Here is a 23,043-nt window from a genome sequence, read left to right on the forward strand (position 1 = left end):
AAAAATAGGTCTTTGTTTTTGGGAGAAGTGGGGAGGGGGGGGGGGGGTTGGAGTGTCATTAAAGGCACTAAAACCTTCCAGGCCTTTTTTAGCTAAATTGTTATTTAGTCATATTTTATCCATCCAGATCTTAGCAAGCTGTTGCTGTTTTTAAAACTTAACTCTATAAAAAGTCATTTATCTCAATTATGCTTTATTTTATTAGATTTAACCCAAGCTAAGCCTCTCATTTCAAGGCAGCAAGAATTCATTAAGTTCTTGCTATGTGTCAGGAGCTGTTGGCTGAAGATATAAATAAAAGCAAAAAGAAAAGATAGTTCTTACCTTCAAGAAGCTTCCATTCTAATGGTGAAAGACAATACATAAAAGGGAATTGGAAAGAGGGATTGGATGCAGTGGGGAGGGGAGAGAAGGTCCTCATAGGGGCATGAAGGTGAAGTCTAAAGCACAGCCAGGAGGGAATGAAACACAGGTGCCCAGAGCCCACCTCCCAAATACAGGCAAAACAAATGGAACTTGCCCATGGGAGAAAGGGGCTGGTATGGCAGAGGGATGTTCCAGGAGAACATCCTGGAGAAGGCAGCTCTCCTGGGGTGGCAAAGTCCAGAGTCAGGCGCACCAGTGGGAATGAAGGAACAAGGCACGCGGAATTCCTAAAGGTCCCTGAACTGGAAAGGCATATGGATAAAAGCCAAAAGACTTGGGTTCTGGTTCCACCTCAGCCCGGACTTCCTTGTGAATTCCGGTGAGTCACTATTTTTTGTCTCAAAGTCCTCATCTGTAAAATGAAGCCTTTGACTCGTGCGACTTCTTTAGATTCCTTCCACCACGATGATACCAGAATCTGGATGACTGTGTCAAGTTTTTGAATCTTGTCTTGTGGAAGGATTAGTTCTGGTACACAGGAAGAGCTTAATTAATGTTTTGTTTTGTTTTCATTCAACTATTCAACTCAGGGTTGAAGGAGAGAACTAGATCAGCGGGAAAAAGTTGAAGAAGGGCAGATTTCCCCTCCAGAATGTCACAGGATCATGGGATCGTAGACCTCAAAGGTCACTGAGCCCAAATCCTTTCATTTTTCAGACCACTGATTCAAAAAACATTTCTTGAGTGTCTGTTGTGTGCTGAGCACTGTGCTTGTGACTTGCCCAAAGTCACACAAGGATTGTCAACGTATTTCCCAGACGTGACACGTTTCCTCCCTGGAGGTCCTCAGGAAGAGGGTGTGGGGCCAGCCACCTTCAGGCTCCCTGCTGGAAGACTCACTCACAGACTCCAGCTGGCCCTGCACCGACACTGCAAGGGGTGCCTTGTCCAGCCCTCGGTTGTTCTGCTGGGCCCCACTCTCCACCAGCCCATCTGAGGCTTTCCTGGCAATGGCCCTGGAGCGTCTGCCCTTTCCTTCTGCAGGAAGAAAAATAGACAAGTAGAGGCAACTGAGGCAAACAGGGTGAAGTGCTGTGCCCGGTGTCACTCGGCCAGAAGGAGTCGGAGGTCAGATTCTTCCTGACGCCAGGCCCAGCACTCGAACACTAGGCACCCAGCTGTCCAGCCCACTCTGAAGGAGAATCCTTTTACAATGAGCCAGGCAAATGGCAGTAGAGAGGCAAGACAAGTGATGTGCAAGGATGTGTAGGTTTTAATGAACTGAGCCAGATTTAAACCCAAGTTCTTTGATTCCACATCTGGTGCTCATTACTTCCTTCCTGCCTTCCTTCCTCCTTTCTTTCGTTCCTTTCTTCCTTCCTTCCCTCCCTCCCTCCTTCCCTTCCTTCTTTCCTTCCTTTCTCCCTCCTTCCCTTCATTCCTTACTCCCTTTTCCTTTCTTCCTTCCTCCTTCCTTCCTTCCTTCCTCCCTTCCTCCCTCCCTTCCTTTTTTCCTTCCTTCCTCCCTTCCTCTCTTCCTTCCTTCCTTCCTTCCTTTCTTCCTCCCTCCCTCTCTCCCTTCCTTTCTTCCTTCCTTTCCTTCCTTGCTTCCTTCCTTTCTCCTTTCCTCCCTCCCTTCCTCTATCACTATAATGCAGACCTTAGCATCTGATCAGCTTAGCCCAATGCAGCCCAAAACTGTGATGACCCAGTTACCCAGGATTACCAGCAGCTGCCACGACTCCCATATTGCTCTATTTTATTTTGACACAAAAGATGCTTCCAGGCAAACACAAAGTGTGGGGTGGGGTGGGGGATGGGAAGAAAAGTCAGTTTGTCAGCTGTTAGTTAGCCCCACTTTCTCCATGTTTGCCCGGGGTGGGGTCGGGCTGGGGGGGTTGTTGTCTCACCTGTTACTCTGTTCTTTGCCCTGCTTTCTTTACTTTCCCAGCATTCTTTCAAGCCAACAAACATTGATCTAGGGCCAGGGCTAGGTCTGAGTTCACAAAGGCCTCCTGTCTCAGGGGATCGGTTCTTCTGGGGTTATGAGAGGCCCATGGAGAAATGCAGACCAGATCCTTAACTGTGAACTGAGGGCTTTCAGGATGATGGCACCCTGACAGCTTCAGGGGGTCACAAATGCCCCCACAAAGGTGGGGGGCACCTTCACTGAATATTGGAGGAAGCCAGGCAAGGCAAGGCAAGGGGCATTTATGAAGGGCTTACCTTGGCCCAGGATATCTTGTGCTTACCTTGTACCTTACCTTGTGCTGGAGATACAGATGTACCTGGAGTCAGGAAGTTCTGAGATCAGATCCAAGCCTCATCCTGGGAAGAACTCACCAACAGAGGAAAAGAAGTCAAGGGGTGGTGCAATGTTGAAGGAAGGTTCAGGTGGAGAAGAAATGAAACAAGCATTTATTTACTTATTTTCACTGAGGCAATTAGGGTTAAGTAACTTGCCCAGGTTCACACAGCTAGGAACAATGAAGTGTTCTGAGGATGCAGTGGACTGCATTGGATTGCAGTAGATGATCTTGGTGTGTCCAGTGCCTGACCAAGTTCTAAGCTCTCCTCAGCTCCTGCTTCAACCAACTTTGTAGTCACTGGAACAAATTGCTCTCATCAGCCCATTCTGCCAAGGGAAAGTCTTCACACGTTTGAGGAGGATCCCTCAACTCACTGACAGGTTACCCTCAGGCTGGTTTAGCCCATCCACTGGAGAAGTATGGCCACTGTGTATGCTACAACTTCTTGGAGCTACAGGAAAGAGGAAATAATTAGAAAATTAAGCCTGGAATTAAAAGGGCTTGGGGAAGACTTCTTGTAGAAAGTGAGATTTTAGTTGGGACTCAAAGGAAGCCAGGGAGGTCAGTAATTGTAGCTGTACACACTCTACAAAATCCTACTTTAGTGTGTCGTGATTTGGAGGAAGCAAAACACAAACCTTGCTAGAAAGGCTCTGAATAATTCCCCTATTCACAATTCAGGAACTTTAAAGAGCGATGTAAATAGGTTACTATTCTGAGTAAACTGCACTCAGATCCCCGCATCACCTGCTTCATTATATATATTGACTGGCCGTTAGTAGGGTTATAATCTCGAAATTATAGAATCACATCATTTTGGAGTTTGAAGGTACATCCAAGGCCGTCTTTTGTTTCCAACCCAGTCCTATTAGGCATCATAATTCTAAAATCAAGAAGATGAAGACCTCCAAAGACGGGAAATATCCTCCCTCCAGTCCATTCCATTTGAGACTGGACCTAATTGTTTGAAAGTTCTAAAATAAAGCCTGCTTCTCTGCATCTCTTTTTCACTGCCCTTAGTTCTGCCATCTGGACCCAAGGGACCGAGGTTAGCCTTCCCTGGGTTAGCCTTTCAGAGACAATAAACATTTCCAGTTCCTCCCATTAATCCTGGCCACCCTCCTTTTATATACCCCAGTCTGTCAATCTGATTTCATGACAGGCGCTCATAAATGGTCCTGGAGCTTCAGAAGCAGTCTTCCAAGGAGATCGGAATTTCTTTGGCTCAGGATGTCATAGTTCCAACTGCTTTCCCACCCCTTGGGAACCATCCTAGCTCTTTTACTCCATGATTCTGGGCGGGCATCTGTGCAGGGACACTAGGTCAGTCACCGGCCAAGGCAAAGCGGGGTCAGTGTCTAGTTAAACAGGATGCAGACATTGCTCCCTCGGTCCTTGGCCTCCTGGGCACCGAGCTGCAAACAAATGGACCAAGTGGACTCTGTATGAGATCTGTTGGAACTCCAGAAAATGAAACTCATTTGGAAGATGTAAAGAAACCAAAATAATAACAAGCCTAACAATACTTTATATTACACTGTTTTCAATTGTGTAAAATCCAACACATTTGGAGCATGCTCATTTCTTTAAGAAAGCAGGCCATAATGCGAAGGAAATCATTCTTTCCCAGCCCAAGACATCATCATTGACTTTCAGAGGGACTGGGTAAGTCCTTTAGAACAGAGCTGCTTAAGGACCAGGTCATTATATACTTCAACAACAATAGTATATGATGATCAGTTCTGACGAATGTGGCCCTCTTCAACAATGAGATGAACCAAATCAGTTCCAATGGAGCAGTAATGAACTGAACCAGCTACACCCAGGAAAAGAACTCTGGGAGATGACTAAGAACCACTACATAGAATTCCCAATCCCTGTATTTTTGCTTGCCTGCATTTTGGATTTCCTTCACAGGCTAATTGTATACTATTTCAGAGTCCAATTCTTTTTGTACAGCAAAACAACAGTTTGGACATGTATACTTATTTTGTGTTTAATTTATACTTGAACATATTTAACATGTATTCATCATCATGCCATCTAGGGGAGGGAGTGGGGGGAAGAAGGAGAAAAATTGGAACAAAGGGTTTGGCAATTGTCAATGCTGTAAAATTACCCATGCATATAACTTGTAAATAAAAAGCTATTAAAAATGAAAAAAAAAATGATTGGATGCTAAAAAAAAAAGAAAGAAAGAAAGAAAGAAAGAACAGAGCTGCTTAAACTTTTCCCACTCTTAATTCCTTTTCATCCAAGAAACATATATAGATATATAAAATAGATACCTACAAATCAAATATTTACCTATATAAATCATAATCTCTCAACCTACACATTCAATTATGAAACCCTATATGAGGTCATGAACCACAGCTTAAGAAGCTGGGATCTAGAACAGGAGTCTCCAGATTGTTTTAATCACAAGCTCCATTAAATTTAAAAAACTGTGTATCCCCTCAATCTACATATATTTATTCTATTTCTAAATTGTACATATAATGGATCTCTGACCAAGCCTAGCCCTTATGAACACATGTGGAATATTTGGCTACATTTTGAGCCTCTGTGACTATTGGCTGAGCCAAAACTGGTCATGCATTTAAAAGGTACTTTCTTCTCATCTGTGGGCCCCTCTCCTCAGTGGACAGATTACTGGACCAAGTCAGGAAGACCTGAATTCACACTTATTAGGTTTGTGATTCCAGATAAGTGACTTAACCTCTAATTAACTTTCCTCATCTGTAAAGTAAGCATGACAGTAATACCGACTTCCAAGAGTTGTGAGGAACAAATGAGATATTTGTAAGGCTCTGTGCAAAGCACTATAAATGAACTTTAAGCTCTATATAAATGATAGTTATTGATGCTTTTTGGTTGTTAACACAGTCATGTGCATGTTGCCACCCTCATGTTGAGAGAAGGACAATATTTTCCCCTTTTTCTGTATTCTCCAGTGCTTAGAGCAATGTCTGGAACATAGAAAGAGTTGAATAAATACTGGCTTGCTTGTTTGCTTGATTGATGGTGCCACAGTCAAATATGCCATGGTATGAAATTCCAACTCCTTCTTCAAGATATTTTACCTTCATCACACAAAACAATCTGACTTATGGTCTAGTCAAGATACCAAAAAATTAGTAAAGCTTAAATTCCTTTCCTTTTTAAAAATAAAGATAGAAATACACGTTCTAAAATGTCTTCCTATACTTCAATGTCTTGTACACTCCCTTGTACATTCTGGAAATCACTGATCTGAGGAAACCTATACCTGTAGAGAAAACTTCTGTGCAGAATACCAGACAGCTCATTTTGCCAACTTTTATAAAGCATTCATTATGTTCCAGGAGGTGGGGACACAAAAATTAGACATTTGTCTACCTCAAGAAATTTACTGTTCACTAGGAGATTCAACATTTACTCAGCTAAGTAAAAGTGACAAAAAGATTATAAGGAGATGATTTTTTCTGATGATCTCCCTAAATACGGGTTACTGGCTGAAACAAATGAGGCCATAAATGGTGACAGCTTATGAGAGGAAGATAAAGAAACCATTAGTTAGAAAAACAAAAGCAGATCACAAATATTCTGTGTTTTATTTATTTGTTTGTTTTGGTATCGCTCTTATTGGAGTTTCTATGATTCATAGATAAGAGGAAAATTTGATTGATTTATTTAATGTTTTAGTAAAGCCTTTTTACATACAAGAGTTATATGTGTATTGAATGGGTTAGTCCTATTATCTTTGGCTCTCCAGAAATCGAATCTAACAGACCAATTAAGCAGCACTAGTCCTTCAGAGCATCTACCAGAATGGAGGCACACAACCAGGGAGCCATGAGTAACAGCTCATCATAAGAACAGTTTGATTGCACATTTAGCATTTATAGACAAAAATCCTGTGCAGTAGTTCAGTGTAAATATTTTCATCCCCACTTTGCAGATACAGAAACTGATGCTCCTGGGAGACATGGTGATTTAGCCAACATCACACAGCTAGTAAGTGCCAGAGCCAAGACTAGAAGCAGAGAGCCAGATTTAGGTCTGGGTGCAAGGGAAAACTTCCTATCAGTTAGAGCTTTCTATCATTAGGGGAATGGGCTTCTTCACTGATGGCCTTCAAGGAGAACCTGGACCACACTTCTTGGGTCTATTGAGGAAAGGATTCTGATTCAGCCATGTGTTGGCTGGGCTCCCTTTAGGACCTAAGATTCTCTCATTTCTGGTTAATCTTCCCAGAGAGAAAGCACAGTGGAGTGAATAAAGGGCTGACTTCAAAGCCAGGAAGACCAGGGTCCAAGTGTCCACTGTGACACAGCCTAGGTAAGTCCCCCAGCCTCTTAGCTGCCCCAGATACAGCCTAAGACAATAAATTGAAGAACAAGGTGCCAGCCTGCCTTGACAAAGAATTTCCTCAGCGTGGGTTCTCATCTTAGATGAAATCCCGGATCAGGACCAAGTTCTGTTCCCCACAATAGCTACAGGGTCACATAAGATTGCCTGATCGAGAAGTACAAATCAGGGTAATGTGGGAAATCTCCTGACCAGGATTCCCTGGACTTGCTTCCTTTAACCTCCTTGGCCCTCAAAGATTGATTGAATACCTCTGCACAACCCCATAGCCTTGTGCTTTGATGGGTATCATTTTATAGAAGAGGAAATGGATACTCAACTTGATGTTGAAGTTGTATCCGAATGTACAGCTTCCAGATGGGAAATAGCATCCATCCGACAATGACAATGGGGTCAGATAATAGGTGGCTGGTAATTCTCCTAGAAAACACTGGTTTGGCTGGTCGCTGTCTGCCTGACAAACAAGGAACTCCTCCCACAAGTGTTATTCATGCTGGAAAAAATAACAGCTCCTATTTCTGTCTTAGCTTTAACATTTACAAAGTGTTTTCCTCATCTTACCTCTAGGAGGGAAGAATTCTGAAGACCTTGATTTGAATCTCAGCTCTGCCTCTTACTAGGCTATGTGTCTTTAGGCTAGCCTCTCTCCTTCTCTGAGCTGACTTTTTCATCTGTAAAATAAGAGATGAAATGATATTTTATGCCCCTTGAAGGACTCATATTTTATGATTCTATTCCCATTTTACAGGTAAGAAATCTGAGACCCAGAGTAACCATAGGACCATAGCTTCAGAACTGGATGGGATCCCGGCCATCATCTAGTACAAAATCATCTAGTTTCATTTTACAGTCAAAGGAACTAAGGCCTGATTGACTTGTCTAAGGTCACACAAGAAGGGGATAAGCACCAGGGATGGATTTGAACCCAGGACCTTTATATGTAGTGCTCTTTCCATTGTACTTGTCATCTCTCTCCCAAGGGACTTAATTTCAGCAGGCTATCTTACTTAATCTCTGGCCGTCTCTGATATTCTGAAATCCCACATTCATTTCACAGATAAGGAAACAATTTTGGGGAAATGCAGTGATTTGTTCCAACTGACTCACATAAATTGGAAGTATCAAAGGAGAAATAGAAAGAAGTTCAGTTTGCGGAATCCAACCCAATATGTTGGTATCCAAGGTTGTATCTCAAACAAGGATTTAAAGATGCAGATTAGAAACGGGGATATAGACAAATGTGACTTAATATTAAAGTTAGGTCCAAGCAACATAAACAAACAAACAAAAACAAAAAAGTTCTGCAAGAATCTGTCTCCAGGGACAGTATGGGTCAGATTTTCTCATAAATATATTTGCAAACTCTCTATCCAAAAAAAAAAAAAAGGAGATACAATGCCAGCATAAACACAGTTGCCAGTACATTTCATCTCACTTAAAAACCAAAAAGACAATACAAAACAACAATAACAAAAGATTCATATGGGAAACCTAGTGCAGCAGAGGGAACAATTGCTGGAGGGGGGGGGGAGGGAGTCAGAGAATCTAGGGTGACTCTTAAGTAATCAATCAAAATCAATTTTTCCCTTCATGAAATTAGGAGATTGATGATCTCTAAGCCCCTTCTCAACTAAAAATCCACTTGGTAGGAGTCTTATGGAATTTCTATGTACGTTTCTTCTAAACATAATTTCATATTTATCATGCTGCACAAGAAAAATCAGATCAAAAAGGAGAAAGAAAAAAACAAGCAAGCAAAAGAAAACAAGAAAGGTAAGAATACATGTTGTGATCAATGATCTCCTGGTTCTGTTCACTTCACTCAGCATCAGTTCATGGAAGTCTCTCCAGGTCTCTCTGAAATCATCCTATTGGTTGTTTCTTATAGAACAATAATATTCTATAACATTCATATACATAATTTATTCCACCATTCTCCAATTGATGGGCATCCACTCAGTTTCCAGTTTCTGGCCACTACAAAGGGCTGCCACAAACATTTTTGCATGTATGAGTCCCTTTCTCTCCTTTATGATCTTTTTGGGATACAGACCAAGTAGAGACACTACTGGATCAGAGTATATGCACAGTTTATAGCCCTTTGGGCATACTTCCAAGTTGTTCTCCAAAATGGTTGAATCAGTTCACAATTCCACCAACAATGTATTAATGTCCCAGTTTTCCCGTATTCCCTCCAATATTTATCACTATCTTTTCCTGTCATTTTAGCCAATCTGAGAGGTGTGAAGTGGTTCTTCATTTGCCTAAATTTGCATTTCTCTAATCAGTAGTCGTTTAGAGCATTTTTTCATATGACTAGAAATGGCTTTAATTTCTTTGTCTGAAAATTGTCTGTTCCAATCCTTTGACTATTTATCAATTGAAGAATGGCTTGTATTCTTATAAATTTGAGTCAGTTAATTCTCTCTATATTTTAGAAATGAGGCCTTTATCAGAAACCCTGGAAATAAATTTTTTTCCCTCAGTTTTTTACTTCCCTCTAATCTTCAACCAGAAGTTTTAAATCAATGATTTAAGTAGCTGCATTCTGCTTGTAGGATAACAAAGAAGAGAAAACAAAGTAGTTGCCCATCAATTAGGGAATGACTAAACAAATCATGGCACATGGATGTGATGGAATTTTATTAAGCCAATAAGGAATGAAGACTAATAAAGAATTCAGGACAACATAGGATAATAGATGAAAAATTATGGATATAAATAAACAGAATATGGAAAATAATATAACAGTGACTACAATATAATTGGAAAGAACAACAAAATGAAATAGTGAACAAACTTGGCGCCAGAGGAGGAGTTGAGAAAATATACTTTTCTCCTCTTATTGCAGAGGTGGGGGATTTAGAGATATAGTATAGTGAATAAACTGAATAGGACAGTGTGATGGTTGGTTTTGCTAGACTTTTTTCTTTTTTTATCTTTAACCTTTGTTATAAAAAAATAAAAAATAATTAACTGAAAATTTAACTTCATCAAAATTACACTAAATAAAATAAATCCACATGAATCATCAGAATTTCTATCTAGTACTTATAAAATTTAGCAGTGAGAGAAATTGCAACATATATAAAATACTTGGTAATCGGTAGATTACCAATAAATACATAAAAATCATGTGAATATGACTACAAAACATTATTTACAGAAATAAATACAGATAATTGGAAAATATTAATTGCTCATGGGTAGGCCAAGCTAATATAATAAAAATGACAATACTACCTAAATTAATTTACTTATTCAGTGCCATAGGATTTATGTGGATTTATTTAAAAGACAAAATGAACCATTTTAATGATATTAAATTTGAAATTTTTGCATAAACAAGTCTAATGTAGTAAAAGAAGGAAAACAATTAACTGGGAAAAATTTTTGCAGCAAGTTACTCTGACAAAAGCCTCATTTCAAAGAGCTATATGTAAGGAACTAATTCAAATCTATAAGAATAAGAGCAGTTACCAAGTTAGTAAGTGATTGAAGGATATGAAAAGGTAGTTCTTGAGAAAAAATTTTAGCTCTTTGTAGCCATATTAAAAATGTTCCAGACATGGCTTTTTTCAACAGAAATGATTCAGGCCAGTTCCAATTATCTTATGATGGAGAAAGCCATCTACAACTAGAGAGAAGACTGAGAACTGAGTATGGATTACAACATAGTATTTTCACTTTTTTGTTGTTATTTGTTTGCATTTTGTTTTCTTTATAATTTTTTCCTTTTTTGATCTGATTTTTCTTGTGCAGCAAGATAATTGTATAAATATGTATAGAAGAATTGCACATATTTAGCATACATTGGATTACTTGCATCTAGGGGAGGAGGTTGGGGGAAGAAGGGTGGAATTTGGAACACAAGGTTTTGCACGGGTCAATGTTAAAAAATTATCCATACATGTGTTTTGAAAATAAAAAGTTTTTAAAAATTGTTCCAGACCACTAATAATTAGAGATATGAGATTTAAAAGGAACTTTGAGGTTTTACCTCTACTCATTAAATTGGTCAAATTAGCAAGAAAGGAAAATGAGATATGCTTGAAGAAGGACTATGGAAAAATAGATACTTTAATACATTGTTAATAGGATCTGGAATTGGAAAGTGATTTGGAATTATGCCCCAACAGTTACTAAATAGAACATGCCCCTTTACCTAACCATACCACTATTAAGGTTTTATCATAAAGAGATACAAAAAAGGAAGAAAAGGTCCTATTTGTACAAAAATATAGCAACTATTTTATAATGATAAAAATTAGGGGATTGCTTATTAGTTGGCGAACAGTTAAATACAAATAAAATACCATACTTTTGAAGTGTAAGAAATGAATAGTTTCAGAGAGATCTCAGGAGACTTTTAGAAGTGATGCAGAATGAAATAAACAGAATAAGGAGATTAGTTTATACTTTAATATCAATATTGTAAAAATAAACAATTCTCAAAGACTTTAGAACTCTGATTAATAATATCACTGATCATGATAATGGAGGACCAAAGAATGCTTACTTCATGATATAAATGATAAGCTAAACACATTTTTTGATGTGGCCTATGTGGGGAATGTGTTTTCCTTGATAATGTTTCCTTCCTTTCTCATTCTCTTTCCTTCCTTCTCTTCTTTCTTTTCTTCCTTCCTTTCTTTACTCCTTCCTTTCTTCTTTTCTTTCTCCCCTTCTCTTTCCCTCCCTCTCTCCCTTCCTTCCTCCCTTACTTACTTTCTTTCTTTCAGTGATTAGGGGAAGTAAGTAGGAAAAAAAATAAAGGCTTCATAGCTTAAAAAATTTTTTTAAAAGGAACTCTGGTACAATATCAGGTAAGGAAGGATGTGATATTAAAATAAGAATCATTTTTTTAAAATTGTGTACCAGATTCATGGGGGCAGCTAGATGACTCAGTGGATAGAGTCAAGAAGTTAGAAGACTTATCTTCCTGAATTCAAATTTGGCCTCAAACAGTTAGCTATGTGACTTTGGACAAGTCATTTAAGCCTGTTCTCCTCATTTTTTTTTTAATCTATAGAATGATCTTGAGAAGGAAATGGCAAACCACTCCAGTATCTTCGCCAAGAAAACTCCAAATGGAGTCATAAAAAGTTAGACCTGACAAAACAAATCAGGTTCATAAAAACAAATAAAGAGCAGCCTTCTAATTTAGAATTACATATTTTAAGAGTTTACCCTGGGATTATCATCCAGGAAGTCTAATAGTTAAGAATTTGGCTCCCAAATAGCTGCCTGGTCTGCTGTCTCTCAGGCAGTTATTCATTAATTACCCTGCTGAAGTTGCTTAGGTGACAACAAATATAGCCTAGTTTCAATGTCTATTGATCATGCTTCTCTCTCCCCCTTCTCCACATAGTCAGCAGTAGGACAGAGAACATGGATACCGGGAAAAATTCTGGATTGTCAGAAGACAGGTTCCACCCTTGGTTTTACTTACTGTTCTTGACACAGGGCTAACTTCTATTGGACTCAGTTTCTTTTTTTTTTTTTTTTCTTTTTTTTTTTTAAATAGCCTTTTATTTACAGGATATATGCATGGGTAACTTTACAGCATTAACAATTGCCAAACCTCTTGTTCCAATTTTTTACCTCTTACCCCCCCCCCTCCCCTAGATGGCAGGATGACCAGTAGATGTTAAATATATTAAAATATAAATTAGATACACAATAAGTATACATGACCAAAACGTTATTTTGCTGTACAAAAAGAATCAGACTCTGAAATATTGTACAATTAGCCTGTGAAGGAAATCAAAAATGCAGGTGTGCATAAATATAGGGATTGGGAATTCAATGTAATGGTTTTTAGTCATCTCCCAGAGTTCTTTCTCTGGGCGTAGCTGGTTCAGTTCATTACTGCTCCATTGGAAATGATTTGGTTGATCTCGTTGCTGAGGATGGCCTGTGGACTCAGTTTCTTAATCTATAAAATTCGAGAATTGGCCAAGATGATCTCCAAAGTCCTATAGTTCTGAACCTAGCCAGTTTAATGGAATTGAAAGAGAACTCTTTTTTTAAGCTCTTTCAGGAAGGACAAGTTCAGCCAAGCAAAAGAACTATGGGCTTTTGTTCTGTACTTCAAATGTCGACGTGTCTTATGTTTTGAGATCATCGCAAGGAGACATACGACCAAAAGCCAGAGAGATTACCTTATTTGCCAAGCTAACAAGTTATTTGTGACAGAGCCAGGAAAGAAGCTCAGACTCTCTGACTTATAATCAGGATTTTCACAGGATGCAAGTTGAGTAGGACTAAAAAATGTGATAAGGGCGGGCAGGAGAGTAAATGCAATCTTAGGAATCAGAGAAACTCAGAAAGATATGGTGTCCAGGACTAGACTGACAATGGCCACATTGTATTCTGCCCTGGTCAGACCACTTGTAGAGCAATAATAATAATCACTAACATTTATGTTGCATCTACTATGTGCCAGATACTGTGCTAAGCAATTTACAAATATTATGTTATTTAATCCTCACAACAATCCTGGTAGGTAGGTGTTATTTTTAATCCCCATTTTACAGATGAAGAAACTGAGGCAAAACAAGGTTAAGTGACCTGCCCAGAATTATACAGTCAGTTAAGCGAGGCCAGTTTTGAATTCAGGGCTTCCAGACTCTAGGTCTGACACTTTAACTGCCCCAAAAGTGTGTTCAATCACAACTTAGAAAGGACACTAACAGGGCAGCGAGGCAGTGCAGTGGAGAGAGCATCTGAAGGCAAGAGGACCTGAGTTCAAATCTGACCTCAGATACTTAACACTTCCTAGCTATGTGACCCTGGGCAAGTCACTTAACCCCAATTGCCTCAGTCAGAAAGGAAAGAGAGAAAGAGAGAGAAAGAGAAAGAGAAAGAGAAAGAGAGAGAGAGAGAGAGAGAGAGAGAGAGAGAGAGAGAGAGAGAGGACACTGATAAACCAGGGAATGTCCAGATATGATTAATCAGGATGGAGAAAAACCATAAGACCAAGCCAAATGAGAAAATGAAGATGTCCATCCCAGAGAATAGGAATATGAAAGAAGGTAGAACTGGTAGTAATGGATAGAACCTGCAAAAGAGTAAATATGATGTAATGAAAAACTTCCTAATTCGACTTGTCCAGCACTGGGATGAATTGCAGCAGGAGATAGAGTACTGGTACTCGGTGATGAAGGTGAAAAAGTACAAAAACAATAGTCCTGGGGGTAGAACCCAGATAGAAGAGAGAAGCTAGGAAGTTGCATGAGTTATCCCCAGTTTCCTTTGGGAACAATGTTAAATCAACCCTTTAAAACCTTTTAAAAGAATTCTGGAGTGACAGGATCCACAAAAAAGAGTGAAACAATTTTCCAGACCAAGATAACTTAGAAGGCCTTCAGAAAAAGTCTGTTTCACTTGGGTAAAAGGATACACAGCTCAGTACAGGCAGTATCTGAGCAAGTCAGAGTAATGCTCTTAGTCACTGCACAGAACAGCACCCAAGGCCCAATGATCCAGGTTCAGCGGGCCTGTGGCACTATAGGCCATTTGTGAGGCCTCCAGCCCTACCACAGAAGGCAAACTACCAACACTGGCCAGGAAACATAAGGCATAACTAGGCCCACCTAGCACAGTGGTCAAGCTGCCAGCCTCAGGGGCCCCAGTGCAGAAGGCCAGTGACCAGACCTCGGGCCCCAGTGCAAGAAACATGGGATAGTGCCCCATGCTAAAAATGAGCAAAAAAACAAAAAAGAGCCTTGACCATAGAAAGGTATTTATAGCAATAGAGAAGATGCAAACATAAACTCAGAAGAGTTTATGGAACGTGGAATACTGTCAAAATACTTATATGTAAAATCTCAAAGGAGAATATGAATTGTTCTCAAACTCAAAAAGTTCTCTTGAAAGAGCTCCAAAAGGATTTTTAAAATCATGTAAGAGAAGTAGAAGAAAAATTGGGAAAAGAAATGAGAGTTATGCAAGAGAATCATGAAAAAAGAATCAACAACTTGGAAAAGAACAAAAAATAACTGAAAAAATAATTCCTTAAAAAATAGAATTGATCAACTGAAGGAAAAATATATTGAAGAAAACCACTCCTTTAAAAGTAGAATTGGAGAAATGGAAAAGGAGGTAAAAAAGCTAATTGAGGAAAATAATTTTTTAAAAAATTAAAATTAGGAAAGTTAAAAACTAATGACTTTATGAGACATCAAAAATCAGTCATACAAACTTAAAAGAATGAAAAACTGGAATAAAATAAAAATGCCTCTTTGGAAAAAACAACTGACCTGGAAAATGGATCTAAGAGATATAATTTAAGAATTATGAACTGAAAACCATGATCAAAAGGAAAAAAAAGCCTGGGACACATTTTTCAAGAAACTATCCAGGAAAACTATCCTGATATCCTAGAACCAAATGGTAAAATAGTCATTGAAAATATCCACTGATGGGGCAGCTAGGTGGCACAGTGGATAGAGCACCAGCCTTGAGGTCAGGAGGACCTGAGTTCAATTCTGGTCTCAGACACTTGATACTTCCTTGTTGTGTGACCCTGGGCAAGTGACTTAACCCCAATTGCCTCAACAAAAAGAAAATAAAAAAAAAAGAAAAGAAAAGATCCACTGATCACCTCCTGAAAGAGATCCCAAAGTAAAAACTCGAAAGAATATTATGGTCAAGTTGCAGGTCAAGGAGAAAATATTGTAAACAGCCAGAAAGAAACAATTCAAATATCAAGGAGCCACAGTCAGGATTACACAGGATTTAGCAGTTTCTACATTAAAGGACTGAAGGACGTGGAATGTAATATTCCAAAAAGGCAAAAGAGCTTTGATTACAACCAAGAATCAATTATCCAGCAAAATTGAGCATAATCTTTTAGGGTGAAAAATGGACAAAGAACCAGGGGACTTTCAAACTTTCCTGATAAAAAGAACTGAATAGAAAATTTGATCTTCAAATACAAGACTGAAGAAAAACATAAAAAGGTAAAAAAAGAAAGAAAGAAAAAAACACACGGTATTCAATAAGGTTAAACTGATTACATCCCAAGATAGGAAGATGATATTTGTAACTTTTAAGAACTATCTTTATTAAGGCAGTTAGAGGGTATGGGTATAAGTTGACTTTGATGTTACAATAAATACTTTATTAAGGGGTGAAAAAAAGGATTATACTAGGAGAAGAGAAAAGGGGGAAGACAGAATGGGGCAAATTATATCACATGAAAAGGCAGTAGAGAGAAAAAAGGAGAGCTGAACATTGTTTGAACTTTCCTCTCACTGGATTTGGCTCAAAGAGGGAATAACATACAGTTGGGTATAGAAATTTATCTTACCCTCATTTCTAAAATAGAGAATTGACTCAAATTTATAATACAAGTTATTCCCCAACTGATAAATGGTCAAAGGATATGAAGAGACAATTTTCAGATGAAGAAATTAAAACCATTTCTAGTCATATGAAAAAATGCTCTAAAACACTATTGATTAAAGACATGCAAATTTAGACAACTGGGGCACCACCTTACAGCTCTCAGATTGGCTAAGTGAGGAACAGATAATGATAAATATTGGAGGGGGATCTGGGACATTAATCAAAGGGCTATAAAACTGTGCATACCCTTTGATCCAGCAATCCCACATCCCACTCCAATATTTATCATTATCTGGAATTTTTGTAGTGGCAAGGAACTGGAAATTGAGTGAATGCCCATCACTTGGGGAATGGCTGAATATGTTATAGTATATGAATGTTACGGAATATTATTATTCAATAAGAAGTGATCAGCAAGATGATTTCAGAAATACCTGGAGAAATTTACATAAACTGATGCTAAGTAAAGTGACTAGAACCAAGAGAACATTGTACCCAGCAACAAGATTACGTGATGATCAATTGTGATGGACTTGGCTCTTTTCTTTTCTTTTCTTCTTCTTCTTCTTCTTCTTTTTTTTTTTTTTTTTTTTTTTTGGTATTTCTTTTTTTAAAATTTTTTTATTATAACTTTTTATTGACATACATATGCATCGGTAATTTTTTACATTATCCCTTGCACTCACTTCTGTCCTGACTTTTCCCTTCCCTCCCTCCACCCCATCCCCAGGATGGCAGGCAATCTTATACATGTTGTACAGGAAGAATTGGATTCAGAAGGTAAAAATAACCTGGAAAGAAAAACAAAAATGCTTTATTCTCATTTCCCAGTGTCCCTTCTCTAGGAGTAGCTTATTCTGTCCATCACTGATTAATTGGAACTGAATTAGATCTTCTCTTTGTCAAAGATATCCACTTCCATCAGAATACATCCTCATACAGTATCATTGTTGAAATGTATAATGATTTCCTGGTTCTGCTCATTTCATTCAGCACAGCATCAGTTCATGTAAGTCTTTCCAAGCCTCTCTGTATTCATTCTGCTAGTCATTTCTTACAGAAGAATAATATTCCCTAGCATTCATATACCACAATTTATCCAACCATTCTCCAATTGATGGGCATCCATTCATTTTCCAGTTTCTAGCTACTACAAACAGGGCTGCCACAAACATTTTGGCACATACAGATCCCTTTTCCTTCTTTAGTATCTCTTTGGGATATAAGTCCAGTAGTAACACTGCTGGATCAAAGAGTATGCACAGTTTGATAACTTTTGGGGCATAATTCCAAATTGCTCTTCAGAATGGTTGGATTTGTTCACAACTCCACCAATAATACATCAGTGTCCCAGTTTTTCTGCATCCCCTCCAACATTCATCATTATTTTTTCCTGTCATCTTAGTCAATCTGACAGGTGTGTAGTGGTATCTCAGAGTTGTCATAATTTGAATTTCTCTGATCAATAGTGATTTGGAACACTTTCATATGAGTGTTAATAGTTTCAATTTCATCATCTGAAAATTGTCTGTTCATATCCTTTGAACATTTATCAATTGGAGAATGGCTTGATTTCTTATAAAATAGAGTCAATTCTCTATATATTTTGGAAATGAGGTCTTTATCAGAACCTTTAACTGTAAAAATGTTTTCCCAGTTTGTTGCTTCCCTTCTAATTTTGTTTGCCTTAGTTTTGTTTGTACAAAGGCTTTTTAATTTGATGTAATCAAAATTTTCTATTTTGTGATCAATAATGATCTCTAGTTCTTTTTTGGTCACAAATTCCTTCCTTCTCCACAAGTCTGAGAGGTAAACTATCCTATGTTCCTCTAATTTATTTGTGTTCTCGTTCTTTATGCCTAAATCATGGACCCATTTTGATCTTTACTTGGAATATGGTGTTAAGTGTGAGTCCATGCCTAATTTCTGCCATATTAATTTCCAGTTTTCCCAGCAGTTTTTGTCAAATAATGAATTCTTATCCCAAAAGTTGGATCTTTGGGTTTGTCAAACACTAGATTGCTATAGTTATTGATTATTTTGTCTTGTGAACCTAACCTATTCCACTGATCAACTAATCTATTTCTTAGCCAATACCAAATGGTTTTGGTGACTGCTGCTTTATAATATAGTTTTAGATCAGGTACAGCTAGGCCACCTTCATTTGATTTTTTTTAATTCCCTTGAAATTCTCAACCTTTTGTTCTTCCATATGAATTTTGTTGTTATTTTTTCTAGGTCATTAAAATAGTTTCTTGGGAGTCTGGTAGAGCACTAAATAAACAGATTAGTTTAGGGAGTATTGTCATCTTTATTATATTCGCTCAGCCTATCCAAGAGCACTTAATATTTTTCCAATTATTTAAATCTGACTTTATTTGTGTGGAAAGTGTTTTGTAATTTTGCTCATATAATTCCTGACTTTCCTTTGGTAGATAGATTCCCAAATATTTTATGCTATTGACAGTTATTTTGAATGGAATTTCTCTTTGTATCTCTTGCTGTTGGATTTTGTTGGTGATGTATAAAAATGCTGAGGATTTATGTGGATTTATTTTGTATCCTGCAACTTTGCTAAAGTTGTGAATTATTTCTAATAGCTTTTTAGTAGAATCTCTGGGGTTCTCTAAGTATACCATCATATCATCTGCAAAGAGTGATAATTTGATTTCCTCATTACCTACTCTAAATCTCTTTCTCGACTCTTATTGCCAAGGCTAGCATTTCTAATACAATATTGAATAATAATGGTGATAGTGGGCAACCTTGTTTCACTCCTGATCTTACTGGGAAAGGTTCCAGTTTATCCCCATTACATATGATGCTTACTGATGGTTTTAAATATATGCTCCTGATTATTTTAAGGAAAAGTCCATTTATTCCTATACTCAAGTGTTTTTATTAGGAATGGATGTTGGATTTTATCAAATGCTTTTTCTGTATCTATTGAGATAATCATATGGTTTTTGTTAATTTGGTTATTGATATAGTCAATTATACTAATAGTTTTCCTAATATTGAACCAGCCCTGCATTCCTGGTATAAATCCTACTTGATCATAGTATATTATCCTGGAGATGATTTTCTATAATTGGGACTTGGCTCTTTTTAATATGAAATAGATGACTCAGTCCAATTCCAATAGACTTGTGATGGAGAGAGCCATACACATCCAGAGAGAGGGATATGGGGATTGAATGTTGATCACAACATAGTGTTTTCACCTTTCTTGTTGTTGTTTACTTGCTTGTTTTCTTCTTGTTTCTTTTTCCTTTTTGATCTGATTTTTCTCATGTAGCATGATAAATGTGAAAAGTGTTTAGAAGAAATCCATATCTTTAACCTAAAAAAAATCTATCTTACTTTCTAGGGAAGAAGGAAGGAAGAGAAAAAGAAAAGGGGAAGTGATAGAGAGGAGGGCAGATTGAGGGAGACGGTAGTCAGAAACAAACACTGCTGAGGAGAGACAGGTTGAAAGGAGAAAGAGGAGAAAGTATAAATAGAGGAAACATGAGATGGAAGAATGATAAATAATCATAGTAATCATAACTATGATTGGGAATGGAATGAGATTTCCCATAAACTGGAAATGAATAGTAGAGTGAATCAAAAATCAGAATCCTATGTTGGAGTCCAGTGAATACCAAGAGTGTGACTGAATATCCCAGACCAGAAGGAAAATAGCTTTGCAATCTCTATTTATTAATCTGAGTGCCAGAGTTTATATACCTTTTAGGCTAGTGTTAAAATATTACTAGCTACCTTCAGTATTGAATAAGTCCCTTCAAAATTTATAAAGAAATAAGGGTGGAGAGATGGGTGGATGGGGAAGCAAAGAATGAAGGAAAAAACAAGAGAGAGAGATTTGGGTGTGGGGGTAATAGCAAGGCAAACTAGGAAACAAAATTTAATTAAAGAGTGAACAGGGATAAGAAAAATGTGTGTATATGTGGTATGTGTATGTGTGTGAGCATGTGTATGTATGTATTTATCTACATATCTAAATGTAAATATATCTTTTCTTAACTGCAACTTTCTTGGAGATGTTTGGAGATGGATGAAAGAGGGAAAAAACAATAAAGTAAATAAGGTGCACAGCAGAAAACCAAAGAACTTCAGAGAGGTTAATCCCCAGCCATGGATCTTTCTTAAAAATATTTTGAGAATTCAGTCAAATTTATAAGTATGCAAGTCGTTCCCCAGTTGATCATGATATAATAAAAGGATAAGAACAGACAGTTTTCAGAAGAAATCAAAGCTATCTATAGTTACATGAAAAAATGCTCTAAAAAAAACTATTGGTTATAGAAATAGAAATTAAGTCAATTCTGAGATATTTCACTTCACACTTATCAGACTGACCAAGAAGACAGAAAAAGATAATGAAAAAATGTTGGAAAAGAATGGGAAAATTGGGACATTAATTCCATTGTTGGTGAAGCATGAACTGATATGGCCATTCTGGAGAGCAATTCGGAACTATGCTCAAAGGGTAATCAAACTGTGCATAACCTTTGATCCAGCAATACCACAACTAGGTCTGTATCCCAAAGATTTCGTTTAAAAAAGGAGAGAAACCTTAAAATATTCATAGCATTTCTTTTTATGGTGGTAAAGAATCAGAAATTGAGGGGATACCCATCAATTAGGACATGGCTGAACAAGTATATGAATATAATGAAATATTATTATTCTATAAGAAATAATGAATAGGTAGACTTCAGAAAAACCTAGAAAGACATATATGAACTGATGCTGAGTGAAGTAGCAGAACCAAGATTGTGTGATAATTAACTATGGTAGACTTAGTTCTTCTCAGAAATGCAATGATAAAAGCCAATTCAAAAATATTCATGATGGAAAATGTTATCCATACTCAGAGAAAGAACTATGGAATCTGAATGCAATTGAAGCATATTGTTTTCATCTTTTTTGTGAGTTTTCCCTTTTGTTCTGTTTCTTCTTTCATAACATGACTTAATGTGGAAATATGTAACCTATATCACATCACTTGCTATCTTGGGTAAGGAGGATGAAAGAGGGAGGGAGAACAATTTTGGAACTCAAAAAAATGAATCTTGAAAACTATCTTTATATATAATTGGAAAAAAATAAAATACTACTTCAAAAAACAAAATAAAACCTACCTCTGTTGAGAAAACTAGATGGTGCAATGGAGAGTGTTCTGGGTCTAGAATGAGGAAGACATAAGTTTATACAAAGCCTGATTCGAATTTATTCATCCTTCCTTCTCAGAAGAGCATCAGGAACATGATACCATGACATGCAAATGAATTGGGTTTAAATGAGGGAGGGCTGTGCAAAGTCACCAGAGCCATCTGGGTCCAATGGGCAGTTGTGGATCAGAGTAACTGGATGCATTTAGAAACCTTGGTCTTTTAAAGCTAAGATCTTGGGCAGCTAGATAGCACAGAGAATAGAGCATTGGCCTTGGAATCAGGAAGACTCCGGTTCATCTGGTCTCAGACATTTAATACTTCCTAGCTATGTGATTTTGGGCAAGTCACTTAAACTCAATTGTCTCACAAAGAAAAACAAATAAATTAGTTAATTAAGCTAAGGTCTTTAACTGGTTTCAATTTAATTGAAACAATAACAAAACATCAGTGATGATGGCTGGGTAAGAAATGAGGCAGAAGATAGTCTCTTTTATTTTCTTTCCTTTCTCTTCCCTCTGTGCAAAGGAATTTAAATTTTGACCACTGAAACCTCCAAAGAGATCCTGAGATTTACAAGCTTAGACCATATCTTAAACCTGACTCACTCTGACTCTCATTGATTGACCAATAGTAGGTCCCAAAACAAGCTCCACTTGGTCATTATTTGGGCCCTGAATTGTTCAGATTGAATGTAAATAGCAATTGTTTCTGTTTTGGTCAAAAAACCTAAAGATCTTCTGATACCAGATTGATTTTTTTTAAACTAGGTATATCTTGCCACTGGACCCAGATGACTCTGAAGGAGAAAGTAAGGCTGGTGACTTTGTACAGAATTTCTTCACTTAAATACAATTCACTTGCATATTATTTTATCACCTCCCTGATAATCTTCTTCCAGAAGATGGACAAACAAACAACATAAAAACACAATGATTATTCCTAGGATCTAACATATTGAAAGCAGTATCACCCTAAGTCACAGAAGCCTCTTTGAATTACATCATTATTAATCCCCAAATTTTCTAATTCCTCCCACTAAGGCACTCCTAGTGTGTTGCTGTTCAGCAATCTACAGTTTTAACTATGTCTTTGCCACTAGGGTCCTGTGGAACCTTGTCAGGCAGGTCTGTTGGCTAACTAAAGTATTCTCACTCTGGGAAAAAAAAAAAAAAAAAAAAAAGCTGGGCCAGGGGAGAATCATTGTTCAGTCCTGTAGCTACAAGAGCCTGAATAGTTTGGTCTGTCACACATAGGCCCATGGTCAAAGCTACCATTTTGATCATGGCTACATCTGCCTTGGTTCCTGCTACATCCATGAGGTGGGCAGCTTTCAAAACAAGCAGTCTTGCCTGAACAACATCAGCCTGAGATTTGGCAATATTGGCTAAAATATGCCCTATTTTGCCATAAGTTTCCCAAACGCCACTTGGGATTTCACTCATGCTTTCATGAAAGCCAGCCTTCCTGGGGCCAAGCTGGTC

The 23,043-nt window shown here is 37.7% G+C and overlaps 1 long non-coding RNA gene across 1 annotated transcript; it reads right to left on the reverse strand.

Moving 5' to 3' along the window:
* Nucleotides 1-763: 763 nt before the first annotated feature.
* Nucleotides 764-7,695, reverse strand: LOC116420773. The gene is made up of 3 exons (XR_004231207.1): nucleotides 7,590-7,695; nucleotides 2,619-3,126; nucleotides 764-1,404 (listed from the first exon to the last, which is right to left on the reverse strand). It is a non-coding gene; the product is annotated as an uncharacterized LOC116420773 (long non-coding RNA).
* Nucleotides 7,696-23,043: the final 15,348 nt, after the last annotated feature.

Source organism: Sarcophilus harrisii, chromosome 1, assembly GCF_902635505.1.
Source record: "Sarcophilus harrisii chromosome 1, mSarHar1.11, whole genome shotgun sequence".
Taxonomy (NCBI): domain Eukaryota; kingdom Metazoa; phylum Chordata; class Mammalia; order Dasyuromorphia; family Dasyuridae; genus Sarcophilus; species Sarcophilus harrisii.